The sequence below is a fragment of the Anser anser genome, assembly GCF_964211835.1.
Source record: "Anser anser genome assembly, chromosome: 4".
In the NCBI taxonomy this organism is placed as follows: Eukaryota; Metazoa; Chordata; class Aves; order Anseriformes; family Anatidae; genus Anser; species Anser anser.
The window spans coordinates 28,676,985-28,694,074 of NC_139724.1; the positions used below are offsets into that span (position 1 = coordinate 28,676,985).

The 17,090-nt window shown below is 38.3% G+C and overlaps 1 long non-coding RNA gene across 5 annotated transcripts in view; it reads right to left on the reverse strand.

Annotated features, from left to right (window-relative positions):
- The window catches only part of LOC310898696, a 94,795-nt gene extending 77,707 nt beyond the window's left edge, over nucleotides 1-17,088 (reverse strand). For all 5 annotated transcript variants that reach the window (XR_014583551.1, XR_014583552.1, XR_014583553.1 and 2 more), the window contains exon 1: nucleotides 16,426-17,088. This is a non-coding gene — a long non-coding RNA (uncharacterized lncRNA). The remainder of the gene's footprint in view (nucleotides 1-16,425) is intronic.
- Between the last annotated feature and the right edge of the window lie 2 nt (nucleotides 17,089-17,090).

The window sequence follows — 17,090 nt, forward strand, 5'->3', positions numbered from 1 at the left end:
ATGTATACTCTGAGAAAGGATGAATTTTATTTACCAACAGAAGCCAAATTAGCAACTTTCTTGTATCTTCCCACTCATTAAAACCAATGTGTTTGGTATTCTGGGGATGCAATTGCTTTCTGATAAAGCAGGGGAGTTATGGGGCACTGGCCATCACAGCAGCAGCCTCTGTAGTGACATTTTCCATGCCACATGAACGCAGAGCACCAAGAGGTTCATGTTCCATGCAGTACTGGATCGCTCCACGTTTGCTGTCTGATTCTTCCCAAACAAAGATGCTTTCAGTCAACTAGGAGATGTGCCCCAGCCTGCCTGATCTAACCCCAACTCCTCGCAAGGAATAGGAAACTCCTCCAGGATACACGTTCAGTTATATGAATACGTGATTCAGTGTGTGTCCAGGATACCTAGTCATTGACAAGTAGCACAGAGGACCTACCACTGATGCTACTGTTTTCAGGGTGCTTACACTGGACTAGCAAAGCGGCCCAATTCATCCCATAATATGAACAAAAATGCAGTGAGAGGGTCACCAGAAGATGCACTTTGAAAGGATGTGTTTGATTCAAACAAAAAGGATAATAGCATGTCACTAACTTCGGTTGAGCTGGAAATGAAGTTGCACTAAAACCATGTGAAAGCCCCTTTACTAGTAGATTGGAAAAACTATGAGGCAATCTCAAAACAATGGCAACATTTCACAATCAATTTAAGGTAATAAACTGTGGCAAACTTGTGTAGTAAGTGTACTGAGACAAACAAACACTCGAGGGCTGTCAGATGCACTTTCTACTCTAATTCTCCAATTTCAGATTCTCTTGAGCATTCAGTTGGGTGCCTAAGGGAGACAACTCATTTTGCTGCTGCAAACTTTGTTCTTGTACTCAGAATTAACCAACAGGATACACAGCCCATGTTTACAAGACTTCTTACTGGAATTACTCACACCATAGTTCCTCAAAGCTTATTACCCCCACGGTCTGTGTTAGAGATGGATGTAAATTCAATTAATTTTCTGTTCCTTTCCACTGATCCCTAAAAAACAAGCAATTATGTTTAAGTTTGGGTGTGTCTGAAAATTTAATTCTGGGGGAGGGAGGACGGGACAGGAAGATAGGGACCAATTTCTCCTGCACACACATGCTGTGATATACAATCTCTGTTGGTTCCTTCTCTGTGTTGGTTCCTTCACCAGAGCTATTTCACTATAGACAGACACTGCACAGCGCTAAAAATGATCTAATTAAGATAGTCATGGAAAATCACTGGAAGCTAACCATCTTTTAGAGTAGGTGGGGCCTCCTACATCTGAACTGCATTAAGCAGAATGAGACGGACCTCCACAATCTGCTCTCCAAGTCTAGTCCTTGGGAACTGTCTTCCATCCCATTTTATAGGAGCTAAAAATTGATTGGCCAATTTCCTAAGGGAGATAAGCAGGGAAAGAGTTCTCTACTTCCACCAAGCTTTAACAAATAAATGTCTGTCCCGTTTAAAATTTTAAAAAGTAACAAATCATCACATTTAGATTATAAAAACATTCTAATGAATGTTGATATTTAATAAAATTGTTATGAGGACATAGAATGCTATTTATAAAGTGCCAGATCTGTACAAATAGAGATTTGGCAGTCATCAGGAGCAATCATCTCTCTTTTCTTCCAATTTCTGGCCTGGACACTTTGAGGTGCTGAATGCTCTGGCATCTTGTGAAAAGCTTGGACAAACTTTACAATTTGATCTTTCCAGGATCAGACTGAATGGTAACTGCCAAGTAATCCTCCTATCCACTCTCCTAAGCTACTGTGAAGCTGCAACGCTGCTCCACAGAGCTTATTTTCTCTTAGCAGCAGCTCACCAGGTTCCCCCTACCATGACTTACAGGCATGTGCCTACAGTCCATGCTCTCTGCTAATCTGAGAGCCTGGAGAACTGGCAACCCACCTTAACATCCATGCATCTAGAGTCCTCTCCTACCGCTCTATACAGTGGAAAGAAGAAGGTTGCATTGCTCCGCCAGATACCTCAACAACTGCTGGGGTTGGGCTCCAGATTCCTCCTGCTGGAGGTAAGGAGAGACTATATTCAAAGGGATATATATACATAATTCTTCCATGTGAAAGAATTGACTCAGGAATGCACTGCAGAAAGCCTGCTGGTTAGTTTGGTTTCCTTAAAACTTACTTTTAAATTAAGCGGAGGGAGGGGGCTCCAGGCTTTATTATTCCCTGTTCCAGCAGCACAGGTGTGTGGAAATCATCTTTCCCATTAGAAAAGAATCAAAAATCTGTGGCGCAAAGCAGACAACAGAAAAATATACCATGCATAACATAATAACACGTGATGTTCCCTGTAATCCCTAGAAAACAAAAAAATGACAGAATCAAGCCAGATAGTGACTTGTACTTGTGAAGCAGCACCCTTTATTATCATGGAATGGGGGAGTCTGCTTTGAGGTGGGATGAGGCAGGGGGAGGCAGAGGCTGTTGTGCTCCTTCCTTCAGAGGTCATCCTTACAAAGCTTGTTATCAACTGACACCTTTCTAAAAATAACGCAGCAAGTAGGATCACTATCAGAGAACAGTAGAAAATAACAGTCATTAATATATCCTGCTCTGAAAGTCATTCCTAAATGAGCTAAGTTATGCCATTGGATGTAGTGAGGCCTTTTAATTAAACAAACATTAAAAATGGAATAAATGGAATCTAAAATGGAGCTTGTAATTACCACTTCCCACCCTGTATAGATAAATGCTTCTATCTGCAGAAGAGTCCAAAATAGGAGAAGCCAGACAAATCAGCTACCCAGACAAAACTCAGGATCTTATATGGGCTATAGCTGATTCCAGCAGTCAGTCACAGACCCCTGAAACAGTGTCATCGCTGATGTTGTGTCGCTCAGCCTGTTCTTGCACTACAGTACATACATATAATTGACTTGTAAATGGAAACCATTGCAACACCATGCTATGAAATGATTGTTGAATTTATTTCAGAAGCACTGACCTTTCCTTTAATCCCTTTAATCAGATCGAGAAATAGGTGTTATATTTGAAGGTAGCAACTAATGATATAAGTTCTCAAATTGGATATTTAGGTTGAATCTAGAGGGGAAGGGGCTCATAGGATATTTCCAAGCACAGTGTTAAAACAACTTTCTGATGCTACTTCTATGATTGTTTTTTTTTAATGCTTTTGTGTCTTTTCAAGATCACACTCACAGTCATTTGAGGTTTTGTGTGTGTGTGTGTAGAGATTTAAACAATGACTTCCAGGTGAAACCCCAGACCTGCAGAGCATACTAGGCTAAAACATGATTTGTTTTGAGTCATTCAGTTATAACTGTAACAAAACACAGTTTTAAAGGGTTCCCCTAAATCTGTGAGACTCTGTTGAGAGAAAATAATAATAATAATATTGTCTTCATTGCAGTACCCAGTTCCTTCTGCGAAAGATATCCAAAACATACCATAAAGAACTGGCATAGAAGAAATGTCTCCGAGAAAACAGTTCAGCTGATGAGCCCATGTTCCACAAGCTTCAAATGATTTAAGTACACGACTTTCCTTCACTATTTTTGATCTCTAGAGCACTTGATATGAGGAGAAAGCTGTAGCAGAGAAGCCAGCTTTGCAAATAGCCTGTTTTCTCTCACTTCTCTGAGGATTAGGACATAGTTTGTTAAAAGAGTTTATTTTAAAAAAAAAATACACATTCACAGAGAAACAACAGTAGGTTGGAAAAATAATTCAAACACTGAAAGGCAAATCAACTGTTAAGTTCATGTAGAAAATAGATAAGGTCCTGAAAGTAGTTTCCATGGAATCAGTGAAAACTACTGACGTAGGAAATACAATTCTGTTCCAAAAAAGTAAAGTCATTTCACCCAAGGGCATTGTAGACTTCACTGGTGCCAAAGAGTATCAGGAGGTGATGACCACGCCGTTCTAGGAAGTCCTGAGTAAGGACACAGTATAAAGTGGTATGGCTGTCAGTGAGACAGAAACGCTTAAGATTATATTGGCTCTTTATTCCCATGAATCACAGAGGAGTTGATTTGTTATCAGCAATAACAGCCTTTCTCCCTAAGAGAGAGGGACCATACAGGAAGCATATGCTCCAGGCTATTTATGAGGATGTTGCCAGAAACGGGTGTAACATTTTGAACATGGTGACCTGCACCTTTAGATTATAATTGTATGTGAAATCATAAACTAGACAGAAAGTACATAAGAGGGACATAGAAAGGAAATCTAATAAAAACGATTAATACGTGATAGTTTCCAATCCATTATTTCATCAGGAAAAGAATAAAAGAGCATATTGCAGCTCTTGGACTCCACCTTTTAGTTCCCTTAGTCAGGAACAACTATATTCAGCTCAAATTTCTGTTTTATCTGTTGTAATGACAAACATCTCATCTAGCAGCAGAGTTAATATTTGCTCTAGAGATAGCTAAGTCTCTCTGGCAATGATTATGGAAGGACTGGGACATAACAGCACCACTGGGTTCAGTATCAAGAGGTGCTGCCAATGCTTACTTTCAGATACCTATGGATTGTTTATCCGTTTCTAGTCTCATTCAGAATAAACTATTAGTAAATTTGTACCAATTTCATTATAACTTATTCTGCTAAAGAGAGTAAGCTGAGGTGACGCTGCTAAAATACAGAAATATTTAAGATTCAGTTCACATTCTTCTCAGTTATATCAGACATACAAAACTATTTTAATATTCACTACCAATTTCTTTTGTCTTTGCTATGGAGCTCCCCAGATTTACTTCCACCCTGGCCTGAAGGGTCATTAAAGCAGCAGGTATTCAATGCTTATGACTACATTTTCACTGTATTTTTCTTTATTACCATTCTGTTTATATCATGTCCAAATAATAGAATTGACTATTTTACTAGGTCAAGTTTCTGATGACAGATGGGTTTCAACATCCAAATGCTAACATTTAGGTCCTTGAGGAAAACAAGTTTTCCTACACTTTCAGATCAGCTGTAAGCACAATTTAAAATAAAACAGGAAAATAAAAAGATGGATAGAAAATCTTGAAGAGTCTAACCTATGAAAGAATAAGAAACATTTTAATAAGCCTATACATATTTTTGGATCAATTAAAGTGTTTGTAAGAGAGACCTGGAATTCTCATTCATTTGATTTTTCCATAGAAAAAATTTTATCCTACTGAAGTTATCTTGATGTACCAATCAAAAATCCATGAGCTGTTACACATCAGATGTGGCTGTGTTTTTTTGCCAGATTGGATGATCAGCTGGCACTACTGTCTGATCATATGGACTTCTGCATAGGAAAGCAGTTTTTCTTTGCACAAATACATTGAATAAGAGTTTCAGACATAAGCCACAAATAGCATTGATGTGATGTTTAAGAAGGAGTTCTCTGTTAAGTCCTTCATTCCAGTTACTTATTATGGAAGAAACAGATAGAATTCAATTTTTTGCCCAACTGTTATTAACCGTGAATATCATTTCAGTCGATGCTGAGGGAGTACAAAGATATAACAAAACAGTCTGGAGACCAAAATATAAAATATGATTCAACACGAAGAATAAATGCAACCGTCATCTGATTTGTTGCTTCCACCATGACTTCCTCACACATAATAGGCCACCAGCTTGCAAAAGCCTGGTTTGAGAACTTTGCTGATATATATGTTCTGGCATAATAATTTAAATCCAATTAAAAGCCCTAATTCAAAGCTACAGAAATCAATCAACACATTGCCTTTGACATCAAAGGTTTCATTCAAATCTGATCTTCAGATCTTTGTTTGCCATTCTTGCAGATGGTCTTTGGCTTTAACCTCAGTTTTCTTACTTGCTTTTCATACTGTTCTGCCATAGTCACGTTTTCTCCCAAGCCTTTCCTCTAACTGGGGACGTGAGCTTTCTTGTTTATTTCTAGTGGCTGAAATCCATCCTTCCTACAAAGATACTTTTCTTTTGGGGGCTACCATAGCTTCTGGTATTGTCAATGCAGAAATATTTAGTTGCAACACTATTGCAAGCTTTCCATATTACCTGTGAGAACTAGTTGCATTAAATGTGGTTTAAATTTTCAGTCATTTAAAAAGGGAAAAGAATAAGTTAAAGAATAAGTTAAAAAATATGTTCATAGCCTGTTTTCTCCATGCAGAATCCTTCTCTATCTAAAGCCATTTGGAGGTTTGCCACTGATTTAAACAAGAGATTGATAGGGCTTTAAATCAACTTTTCTGGGATGCCCCCCTATCCCTCCCCTAAGCTTTTTTTTTTTCCTTTAAACATTGACCTGATTATTTTCCAACATTTTCTTCTACCATTCTAGCATACAATATAAATCAGAGAAGTTTCTCTTTGTTGTTTGTCACATGTTTTCCTGGAAAATTCATAGTGGGGATTTAACGGAAGAACACTAGCGATACATGCAAAATGTGTACACATTTTTCTTTTGAACTCACGTCTAAGGTGGTCTTCAGTACTCTATGATTTTTCCTATTGTATGTGAAGTGACTCATTTGGACTTTGGCACATTATTTTCCTGCTGTTTAAAAAAAAAAAAAGTGAGCATGAAGAGGCCTATGCAGACTGGCTCCATCTGTGCTTCCTCACCGGCTCCTGGGCTGTCGGAGAGTCAAGGACGGCCAACACTCCCCATGTTCCAACATCACTTGCTCTTGATGGGCCATTGTTTCCCTAAACACTATTATTGTTTTATGCTGTCACTTAAAGGAGATGTTAGGTTTACAGTTACTTCAGAGGAGCCAGGTCGCTCTGCCCTCAGAAGTGGCGTTTTTAACTTCACCACAACATTTTGTGGAGGATGACTGGCTGACAACACTGTTGTCTGCAGTTTAAGGGTAACTGTAAAAAGCTCTTCTTTTGCCTGGTGACTGTTTCTCCATGCCAGACTGAGAGGTTTGCATAGCCACCTCCACTGCTATAAAGAGGAAAGTTAAGTTCCTTTATGCGTTAAGAGCTGTTTCATAGCTGAGGTTTAGAGGAGCCAGGAACGGAAATTTCTGTTAAGCTACAGAAAGACTTCTGTGGGGAGCAGGCAATCAGAGCAACAGAATTTGTAGAACTGCTGTATAGATCATTAGCTAATTATAGGTCTTAATCATCTGCATATTGCAGAAAAAAAGCCTTGCTGCAAATCAGATCCACTCAGCCAGTTTACAGACCAGCATAAAACTGAGAAGTAAACGTATGGGTAGTTCATAATCATCTCCTTAATCTGGTGGCACTGCTGCACATAATGATATTCTGAAAACAAATCTGATACATGTGACAACTTTAATACTACTGGGGGAAACAAAATGCAGATGTTCCTACAGTTAAGGAATCTATAAACAAATGTATGGAACATAAAAGAAAGATTAACAAGAATTTACCATCTGCAGTAACCTAAAAATAGTAATAAACACAACAACCTGAGCTGAGTATTTAAAAATGCATTTGCATACTTCCAGAATTGCTGAGCTGTTATAAAAAAAAAAAAATCTCTCAAACTATTCTACATTCATCAACCTCTCTCATTATCCCAAGCTCTTAGCACAGTTGGCTCACAGGTGCCAGACCATAGCACAAGCCAGCAGTTGGGAGTCCTTCACCCAAGGACTTTCAGCTGCTGTGAAGCACCCATTACGCCCAATTTCTGACACTTTCATTCATCCTTAAAGAAAAATACACAAATCCATATGATGTGAAATATAATGAAAAAGATTCAACTCCTGTGATGGGATATTTTCAGGAGACTCAAGTTAAGACTTTCTAATCAGGTTTTGAGGATCCAGCCACAAGTGCCCTCAGCCAGCACCCTACAGGGTCAGTGGGAATCCTTCCCCTCATCTCAGAGGACTTTTTATCCTTTTACTTTTGAAATAGGGACAGTCTAGATCAGATTAAATCACTTTTGTGCAAATATCACTCAGATCATTATGAACTGCCTACTTTTGAGGAAATTTGTTTCCTTTTATTTTTGGTAAGAAAGTTATTTCTGCTCAGCAGGGTTGTGTAGCTTAATACATGATGGAGAGACACGAGACAACTATTAAATAAGGCTAAAATTTGCTTGCTTCCTGCTACAGGGGTCTTTGTCACTACCAAGCGTGAAAAGAGCAACGTAAAATAAACAGCATCTATTCATCTTATTCAGTGAGAAAATTCTCTTGAATGTTTAACTTCACTCACATCCACAAATTACTAGAAAATATGCATCCTACCAACCCAACCATGCAACCGAGCAGTGGAAAACTGACACACATGCAAACAATCAATTTGATAAAAACTTCTTTCTTAACTTACAAAATAAGGTTCTGGACCTGGACTTTTGACAGAAAGCTGTATATCTATAGCTGCCAGCCCAGCTAGCTGCTGGGAACATCCACATAAGAGCAGGGCTGTATGACAGCAGGTCTCCTCATGGTCACTGGGATGACACCACTTGTCCTTACTGCAGGTAGAACCTGCAATGCAGCCCCTCACAATCCTTTCTGAGAAAGGGACGTCTCACAGATTCAAAGTGTGCTCCAGAGCTAAGAAAAACAAACAAAAATCACTGAACACATTCACTTGCATGTCTTTCATTGGACTATGCTTCACAAACTCATGGAGAGACGGGCTTATGGTTCTGGAATATTTAAGAACACACTGATGAACTCAAATTCAATAAACCGAAGGAAAAACTCTTGGATAATACAGAGGAGGCAGACTACTGGTATCCCAGAAGCAGGAAGTATTTTGCACTCGCAGCAGTTTCCAGGACTCTTTGGCAATGGGAAGGCAAAGAGCCTATGCCCAAAAACCCTCTGCTGTCAGTAGCACATGTCAAGATGAGCCAGGTGATACTCCAATCTTTATAAAATCTACCAGTTTGCCTTGCTGGTCTATCTGCTTCCAACTTCCTCCACTTTTACTGCAGCTGAAAGGAGTAATCAAGGCATGTACTGGTTGGTGTGTGCATACAAGCCACCTAGGTTGTGTGCTCAGTGCCTCTAGTATAGAGTTTCTTTGCATTTCCTGATTGTCATATCCACTCATTTTTCATCATGTATTTAGTTGTTTAGTGTTTTGTGGCAGGAACCATCTGTTTGCTGTGAAGAATGGCTAATGAAATAGGTATTCCATTGCTGACATAGACAGCTGGTTGCTACTTCACTATTAATAACAAAGAAGAAATCTTACTTCTAACTTTAGATAAAAATGTTATTAGTTTTGTTGGGGTTGGTTTGTTTTGGATCTGTTGTGGGTTTTGGTTTTTTTTTCAAAAAAACTTTAATGCAGAAGTGTATTACTTCTTTCAAAATGGCAACAGAAAAAGTTATTTGGAAATAAGCATGTTTACCTCCTTCAAAAGGCGTCTTTATAGTACCACATCACTGGAAATTACATAGATAATACATAGCAGGTGACAAGGTTCCAAGCTGCAGAACACCAGAAGTTAAAGTGTTATGTGACCCTTTCCTCTTGCATTAATGTCTCTGTAATGGGTCTTATGAGGAACAGGGTCTGATGAATACTTTTCAATAGCAATAGAGAAGTATATTTCTGAGGAAGCCAAGGTTTCTTGCATGAGTAACTAGTAGCCTAAAATAGGACAGATATCTGAATATTATGTGGTTAGAGGACTAGGGGGGTAGGGAGTGGGAATTGAATGGCAATATGTATTCTGGTCCAAATAACAAGTCCCAACAAATTTACACAGTGTAGCTGATGCCCTAGAATTAGATTAGCACAACATTGCTCATTTCCAAGTGCAAAGACTGCGTGCATAAAATGCTTAATGACAACACTATGAGGAAACTTGCTGAAGCAGTGAGACACAGATGGCCAGGATTCAGTACTGAAACTCCACAGGAGTCAAGTTGTGCTGGGGCTGGAATGAGATTTCCCTGTGTGCTGATCTGCTCGACAGAGGACAAAGAGCAATTGTGCCTACTCCAGAGGAAAAAAAGAAACATTAGAACAGCTACGTGCAGCAGATTTAGGGGTGGAGATGTGCCAGAAGAAGGTTCAAAATTTCCTTCTCTTGCCAATAATGAGCAAGCAGATTGAACATTTTGACATATAGATATCATTCTACATGTAGTTAAAAGAAAAAAAAAATTTAGTCTCTATATCAGAAGACCCTGGTGACTAGGAAGGCATCAATAATTTATTTGGTGCTGCTGGATTTATACCATAGACACTCTGGGTACTACTTCCAAATTAATAGTATTTCTGTGTCAAAATACTTTTTTTTTTTTCTCTCTTGATATGAACAGGATTTAGGGATTATTTTAAAATAAAGGATATTGTGAAGGAAGGGTGAGGTTAAGCACTAGGGAAATCAAAATTGTTTCATTGGCTTTACGACAAAAAATTTAGATGACATTGGGACAAGTTTCTCCAGATTGGTACTTTATCTACTTAATACTGAGATTAAAGTAATAATATTTCCTCTCTTTTGCTCTTGCAAAATCATGCCTTTTACTCCCTTGAAGCCAGTATTTCCAGCAATACATGTCTCCCCAACTCCTAACATAGTAACTCACACATCTGAGCTGGGGACTTCAGGAATCACAGTTCAGACAGGAGGCATGTGTGTAAGCTTATTGTTTGCTAGTAGATGAAATTGGCAGCAGAAGAAAAATAACTCAGACAGAAAGAGTTGAGCAAAAGAATAATATATGGGGACACTGACACAAACACTTATTTCCATACCCAAGTATCTGTGATATCTTTAAATACAGCACTGAATGCAGATGTAACATATTTAACCTCACAGCAGGGTGGAAGTGCTCAGCAGGCACGAGGCACTGCAGGAGACACAAAGCAAAAATGTTCCTGAATTATACAGTTTCTGAAGATTTAAATGGTCCCCTGAAATGAAAGTTGATGAGCAAGTTTGCCCAGCCATAAATCTCCAACACAAGGTACAGTTACTGGCACTTTAGAGCAACAGGCATTGCCCTTTAATGTCATTTTATGTTATTGGACTCCATTTTTCAACTATGATCAGCGAAATAAGGTCTGAGGCAGGCAGAGGAGAAACAGTGCATTTACTTCGAAACAAAGAAGTAAAGATGATATAAAGTGTTTGAACAGCACTTTCTAAGTAGTGGTCTGTTACACCTGCCATCAGCACATTTTCAAAAGTGTTCTTGAACAGAGGAGGATATTAGGTAGTCACAAGTTATGTATATGTGATACTTCAGAAGTACCTAATTAAGTAATTTTTAAATGAGTGACATACCAGTGTTTAACTTTACTGCCGCGAGAGCTAACTACTTTTGTTCCATCCAAGTAGAGATCTACATCCAAGACATTTTGGAAGTTTCAAACAAGAAAAACTTCCTGCAGGTTTTGTCAGTTTTGTCAATAAGTTATTCAGAAAGCTATGAAATACTTCTATAAACTCCACTCAAAATTATATGAAACTCACTGTTCTACTACAATCAAAAGACTTCCCATCCTATCACTAAATTAAATTTTGTACTCAAATATTTCAGGTGCTGCAGATTATTGATATTTCAACTTTCATAAGCTAAGTTCTACAGCCTTGCAGAATTAAATTGAAGACAGTCATAATGAAACATGGAATTAACCCCATAAGCCATATTTGATTGCAAAATTTTGCAGTTGTCTTATTCATCACACTGAGCGTTCCAGTACTAGACCATTGAAAGCACTGGGGACAGTCAGCATTACAATCAAATATCCAGAGACACAACTCCAGGCAGTGATAATATGTACATGCCTTTGACGATCTGTGATTTAGGATTCATTCAAATCCCAGCAAAGCTCAAAACTTTGAATCAGTGCCTTATCAGCACTGATAAGGACTCAGCTACCTGAGATCTCTATGTCAGGTCAAGTGCTTAACAAACTTAACTCACAGAAAAGTAACTTAAAATAGATTTATCATCCCATGTAGTTTATGTTTAATTGTAAACAGAAGAAAATTCTGAGAAAGGAACAAAGTACATAAACACCAAATAAAGTTACCATTTTTGTTAGTGTAAAAATAATTATCTGGGTTAAGAGGTTTGCCTTGCAAGATATTGCTCTGATTCTGTGCTCGCTCCCAAACTCAGTGCTGTGCATGGCTACACGTGCATGGCTTCTCCTGTCCCCTGGACTCTCCACCTCCTTAGCAAATAAAGCTTTGGCAAGCTCCATGCTCAGGCTCTTGTGTGCACAGCCTCCATCCTTTGCTTTTTATTGTTCTTAGGTTAGAAAAATACTGTCATCTCCCTCCAAGAAAACAGTCTTCAAGAATCTGTATCTAATATTATGCACTTTTGACAAAATATAGAATGTGTGGATGGGCAAGTAAGAGCCAGTCACAGAACAAGACAGAGGTATGTGTAATTAATACGTCATTAGGGTGATGATGACTGAATACTGCTATTCACATAACACATCAGCCAAGATCTAGCAGTTTTGCAGGTGGTGAGAAAGAACTGGATTGCCATTATGATGATTAAACAAATGAATATAACAACTGATCTGGAGCACATATTAATGCAAAATATGTATATTTTTGCTATGGTTAATTCTGCAGTGTCCTTGTTCCTCAAGCTATTGTATAACACTGCAAGTTCTAAGATTGCTAAGGATTAAATTGCAGTTAACGCTAAATAATCTGATACCACTCAAAAGCCAGGGTTGACAAAACTAAACTGCAATCTCCAAATCCTTTTTATGTTGTTGATACAAGGCCTTTTTAGTTGTGGCAGTCCTCAGCAGGACCAGCTGCTTGCAGCCACTATCATGGCCATCAAGTCCCTCACAGATGTGTCAAGAATGAGGAGGCACACCAGGGTCAATAGGAGCATAACACAGTTGTCAGTAGGAGCATGAAGAGAACACTTTTTACCAGACAGAGGCAATGCCAATTTATAACGGGGGACAATCATCACTACCAGAGAACCAAGGATAGGCAGTCAAAAAATGCAGAATTCATCTGTGGATCCACCAGAGCTGCGCTGGGACTGGAAAGGCCTTCCCACACGTACACCAAAAACAGGTATTCCTTAAGCAGGCCTGGCATCCACAGACTGCTCTTGTGAAGGCCAAAGCCAGGTGCCAGAGACAGAAAGTTATGTTGCATGAAATAATTGTTAGAAAAGTCAGCTGCATTAGCCCCTCTCAATAATTCATTCAGTAATGGTGCTGAATTCTCCCTGCTTGCAAGTCTGCACATGCCAAGTGCATCCTGCAACTGATATTGAGTGTAAAGGTATCAAGGAACAGTGGGCTTGGTTTTGTTTTTAAATAAGACCTTTAGCCTAGGTCCAAACTATTAAGTACAATCCATGAAAATAACTCTGGGAAATGTTGTGCTCAGAAACAGAAATTCTGCCAGTAGAAGACAGAAGTCTTGTTTCCTATTCCCAAGTCCTTCTCAGAAAAAAAAAATATATATATATACACACATATAAACAGTTAATAATGCCATGATTATAGACAACTGAATTTTAAAAGTAAAATAAATAAAGTAGAATTATGCAGCCTAATGATAAAGGATATTTACAACTCAGTGTGGTTATACAATTGAAAGCTTGATAAGACTAATAACTAATAACAACAACAACAACGATATCACTTTCTCTACTATTCACAAAACCTTCCTTTCAGGAGTCCTAGCTCTGCTTATACCAAAAATGTCTTATTAACAAGTTTTTTATTATTATAATTTCCACCTTTCTGTGATCCATTGTTTTCTTCAGGGAAAAAAAAAGAGGTAATTTATGTACAGATTAAGCTTTTTTTTCCCGCCTCCTCTCTGTTTTTTTTATGGTATCATCTGGTTTTAAGATTTCCTCACTGCTCCATAACGTGTATAGATTACTTGCAATCTACAACTTCCAAGTACTCTCAAACATGGCTCAGAAGATAAAAATATCTTGAAGACACTCAAACTGTTAGTTTTACTATGTGTTGTTAAGTCCCACTGCCCAGTGACAGAATTTGAACAGGCTGAGAGGATTGTGGTTTCAGCAGGACTGGAGCCATTTTCCTAGTGCAGTGGTAGTACTGAATTCAAACCAGCTGCGTTGTAGTGAATCCACCAGCCCTTTCCAGATGTCCTTCAGTCACCTCTGAGAACATTTAGGTAGGGAAGAGAACTAACCATATTTAAAGACACACAAACAGGACGAACATATGAGGTTAAGACTATCTCTGTCAGCAATTCTTCCTTAAGGAAGAAAGAATGACTACTGTCTGATGATCATCATTGCTAGAAGCATCTACACAGAATAATACAGTCTTTCTGGACCATCACAGTCAATCAACAAATAGACATACTGCTCTGAGCCATGCTAATTCACAGGAGTTGACTTTTGGACATTTATTTATATAAATTCAGATGACAACAGGAATTCTTTAAACCAGTTCTGCCTTTCATTGAAGTTGTATTCACTTGGTCAATAATACAGGATAAAGTTATTATTAATAAATCACCATATTCTGTTGGTTAGCTCCTGACAAGCTTGTATTTTTCAGTGTTGCTGTTCTCCAAGTTCCCATCTTTTCATGATTATTTTGCTCCCCTGCAATCTTTCTTACTTTCTTCCAGATACCCTGGGAAATGTCTGGATTCTGCATGATTAAAGTTAATGGGAGCTTTGCCATCAACTTCAGTGAACATGCGATCATGCTCTGTGCCAAATTCCATAAACCTCCTAGTAAGCCACAACACCTGTTTTCCTTCTCCTCCCATGTCCCATTTCTCTTCATTGCACATTTTTTCTCTGCTCTGACACCTATTAATCCATGCACTTTATCCAATCCATCATATTCACCTTTCTTCACCAGTTATGTTGCTGTGGCTCTGTGGCGATGGAATTAGTGGGAAAGTGTGAACTCACTTATAAAAGTGCTACTTTTCATACTGCCAAAATAATGTCAGAGCATCACAGAACACGAGTCCAAAATGGTACACAATATCTTTTCATGCATCTTGATCTGATTTTAATTTTACTTCCAGTCCCCCTTGGAAAATTACCACCCTATACATTTTTTTCTAAAATGTTCTTATACCCAAGTGTTAAATCTCTGCCATTGTTCAGTTTGTTGAATTCCAGCCTTCTCCTTCCTAGCAAATGTAATGAGCATACTTTATTATTTCTGCCAAAATATTTCAATATTCAAGCACCAGCAGTTCTTCATTCCTTGTGCTAAAACCCTCCCTGGGATTTTTAGTTTCAGTCCTCCCAAGTTTAATTAAAGACATGTCTTCTAAAAACACCTATTGAGACAGGCAGAACAAGTGAAACTATCTTAGGAAAGTATAGAGCTTCAGCTTTAGATTAATAGTGACTAGGCAGACTGAAAGCAAAAGACGATCATTTGGGAGCGATCACTCGGGTCAACAGTCTCAAATACAGATTAATCAAGGGAGGGGAGGGAAAAAAAAGAGCACTTTGGGAACAGTTGGTTCCTTATTGAATCAAGACCTACTGCTCTATCTCTTTAGCGTATCCTCTCATTTGTTAAGACCTTTCATTAGTTGTGTGAATGTAATCCACTACTTCATCTCCAAAATGCGTGACAGGCCCAGCAGCAGGTGAAGGACATCCTTTATTTAGCTCCTTCTGACTTTGACTTTATTAGAGTGATACATCATTCAGGATTCAAATTAACATCTATCCCAAGAGACATATTGTATGGCTCTATATTTACTCTAAAGCATTCTTTGAATTTGCTGTCTATACACACAAAGTATACTGCCATTACCAGAAAATTTATCTTCAGCTACTGGAGATCGTTCTGTGAAACCCAGACTTCTGCTCCTGCTAGTTTATAAGATGATTTTTTTTTTTACCCCCACTTTCTTCAGAGAAAAATAAAGCCTGAGCAGCTATAGTACTAAGTAAATAGCAAAATATTGCTTGTCCATTCAAACACAAAGCTAAACACACAGTTCAGAGTATAACAGCCAAATGCTCATTGCTCACTCACTGCTTTTATAAGAAGTTAGGACACTGCCTTAGGGAGCCACTGACATCAAGTATTTCATCATAGTACCACTGGAGCTGAGTTTTGTCTCCTTATTACTAATCCCTAAATACAAAATAAATAAATAAATAAATAAATTAAAGACTCAAACAACTTAATCCAATCTGACATCTCACCAGATTGCTAGGGTCTCTTGGTAAAGTAACCTGATGTGTCAAAGAAATTGCATTGCTGTCTTGTCCACTGAACTACACTTAATATTTAATCAGCTAATGAAAGACACCTTAGCATTATCATTTCTTCTTCCAAAAAAAAAATTAGACTCAAGACTAAGAGAAGCAAAGTAGTTCTGAAGCATTTTAGCTAGTGGTAAAGCTTTAAAAGCAAAATTCAAGCCAACAAAAAGCCACTTAAGTAGATTTTTGAATTTCCACCACATAGAAAGAAGAGCAAAGCACCAAAAGGCTACCTTCAAATGCAGAAAACAGAATTTTCTACTGAGCAGCACAAGCAGACGTGGAAGTAATCAGGATGTTAGGGCTTTCACAGCAACCCCATTACCATTCACAGGCTTTCAGAACTGCTGTTCTTTCCTCATTGTTCAGATCCCAGCAGCATTCACTGCAGATTTGGCTACATATGTTCTTCTGACTGTTGTTTTTATTTCCTTATCTTAGCTTCTATTAGCAATTCTGCTTTTCAGCCCTCTGCTAGGCACCTGATTCTTTTCAGTAATCAATACACTTAAAATTAAGTACTGGTTTAAGCACTTGGGGAAACTTAAAAGTAGGCTGGGTAGTTTTGCAGTTATTTTACAGGCACAAGGAGTGGGAAACTTTTTTGACTGCAATATTTTATCCAAATAAATCCTTTACAGTTAAACATTATATTATTAGGACTTAGTTTCCCCTCCTCCTCCCCATAAAGTTGTACTCCAAACATTGACTTTCTTGGTATTTTTTAAACAACAGAACAAAAGACCAACTTCAGGGGAAGTTTTATTTTGCTTCAACATATTGTAAAATAGTACTTGAACTATTTCTCATGTGGGTTTCTATTTTGAAGGCTTGATCTGTACAGTGATCTGCAATCTGCACCGGTGTAATTGATACTCCCCCCAAACCACATTTGTGT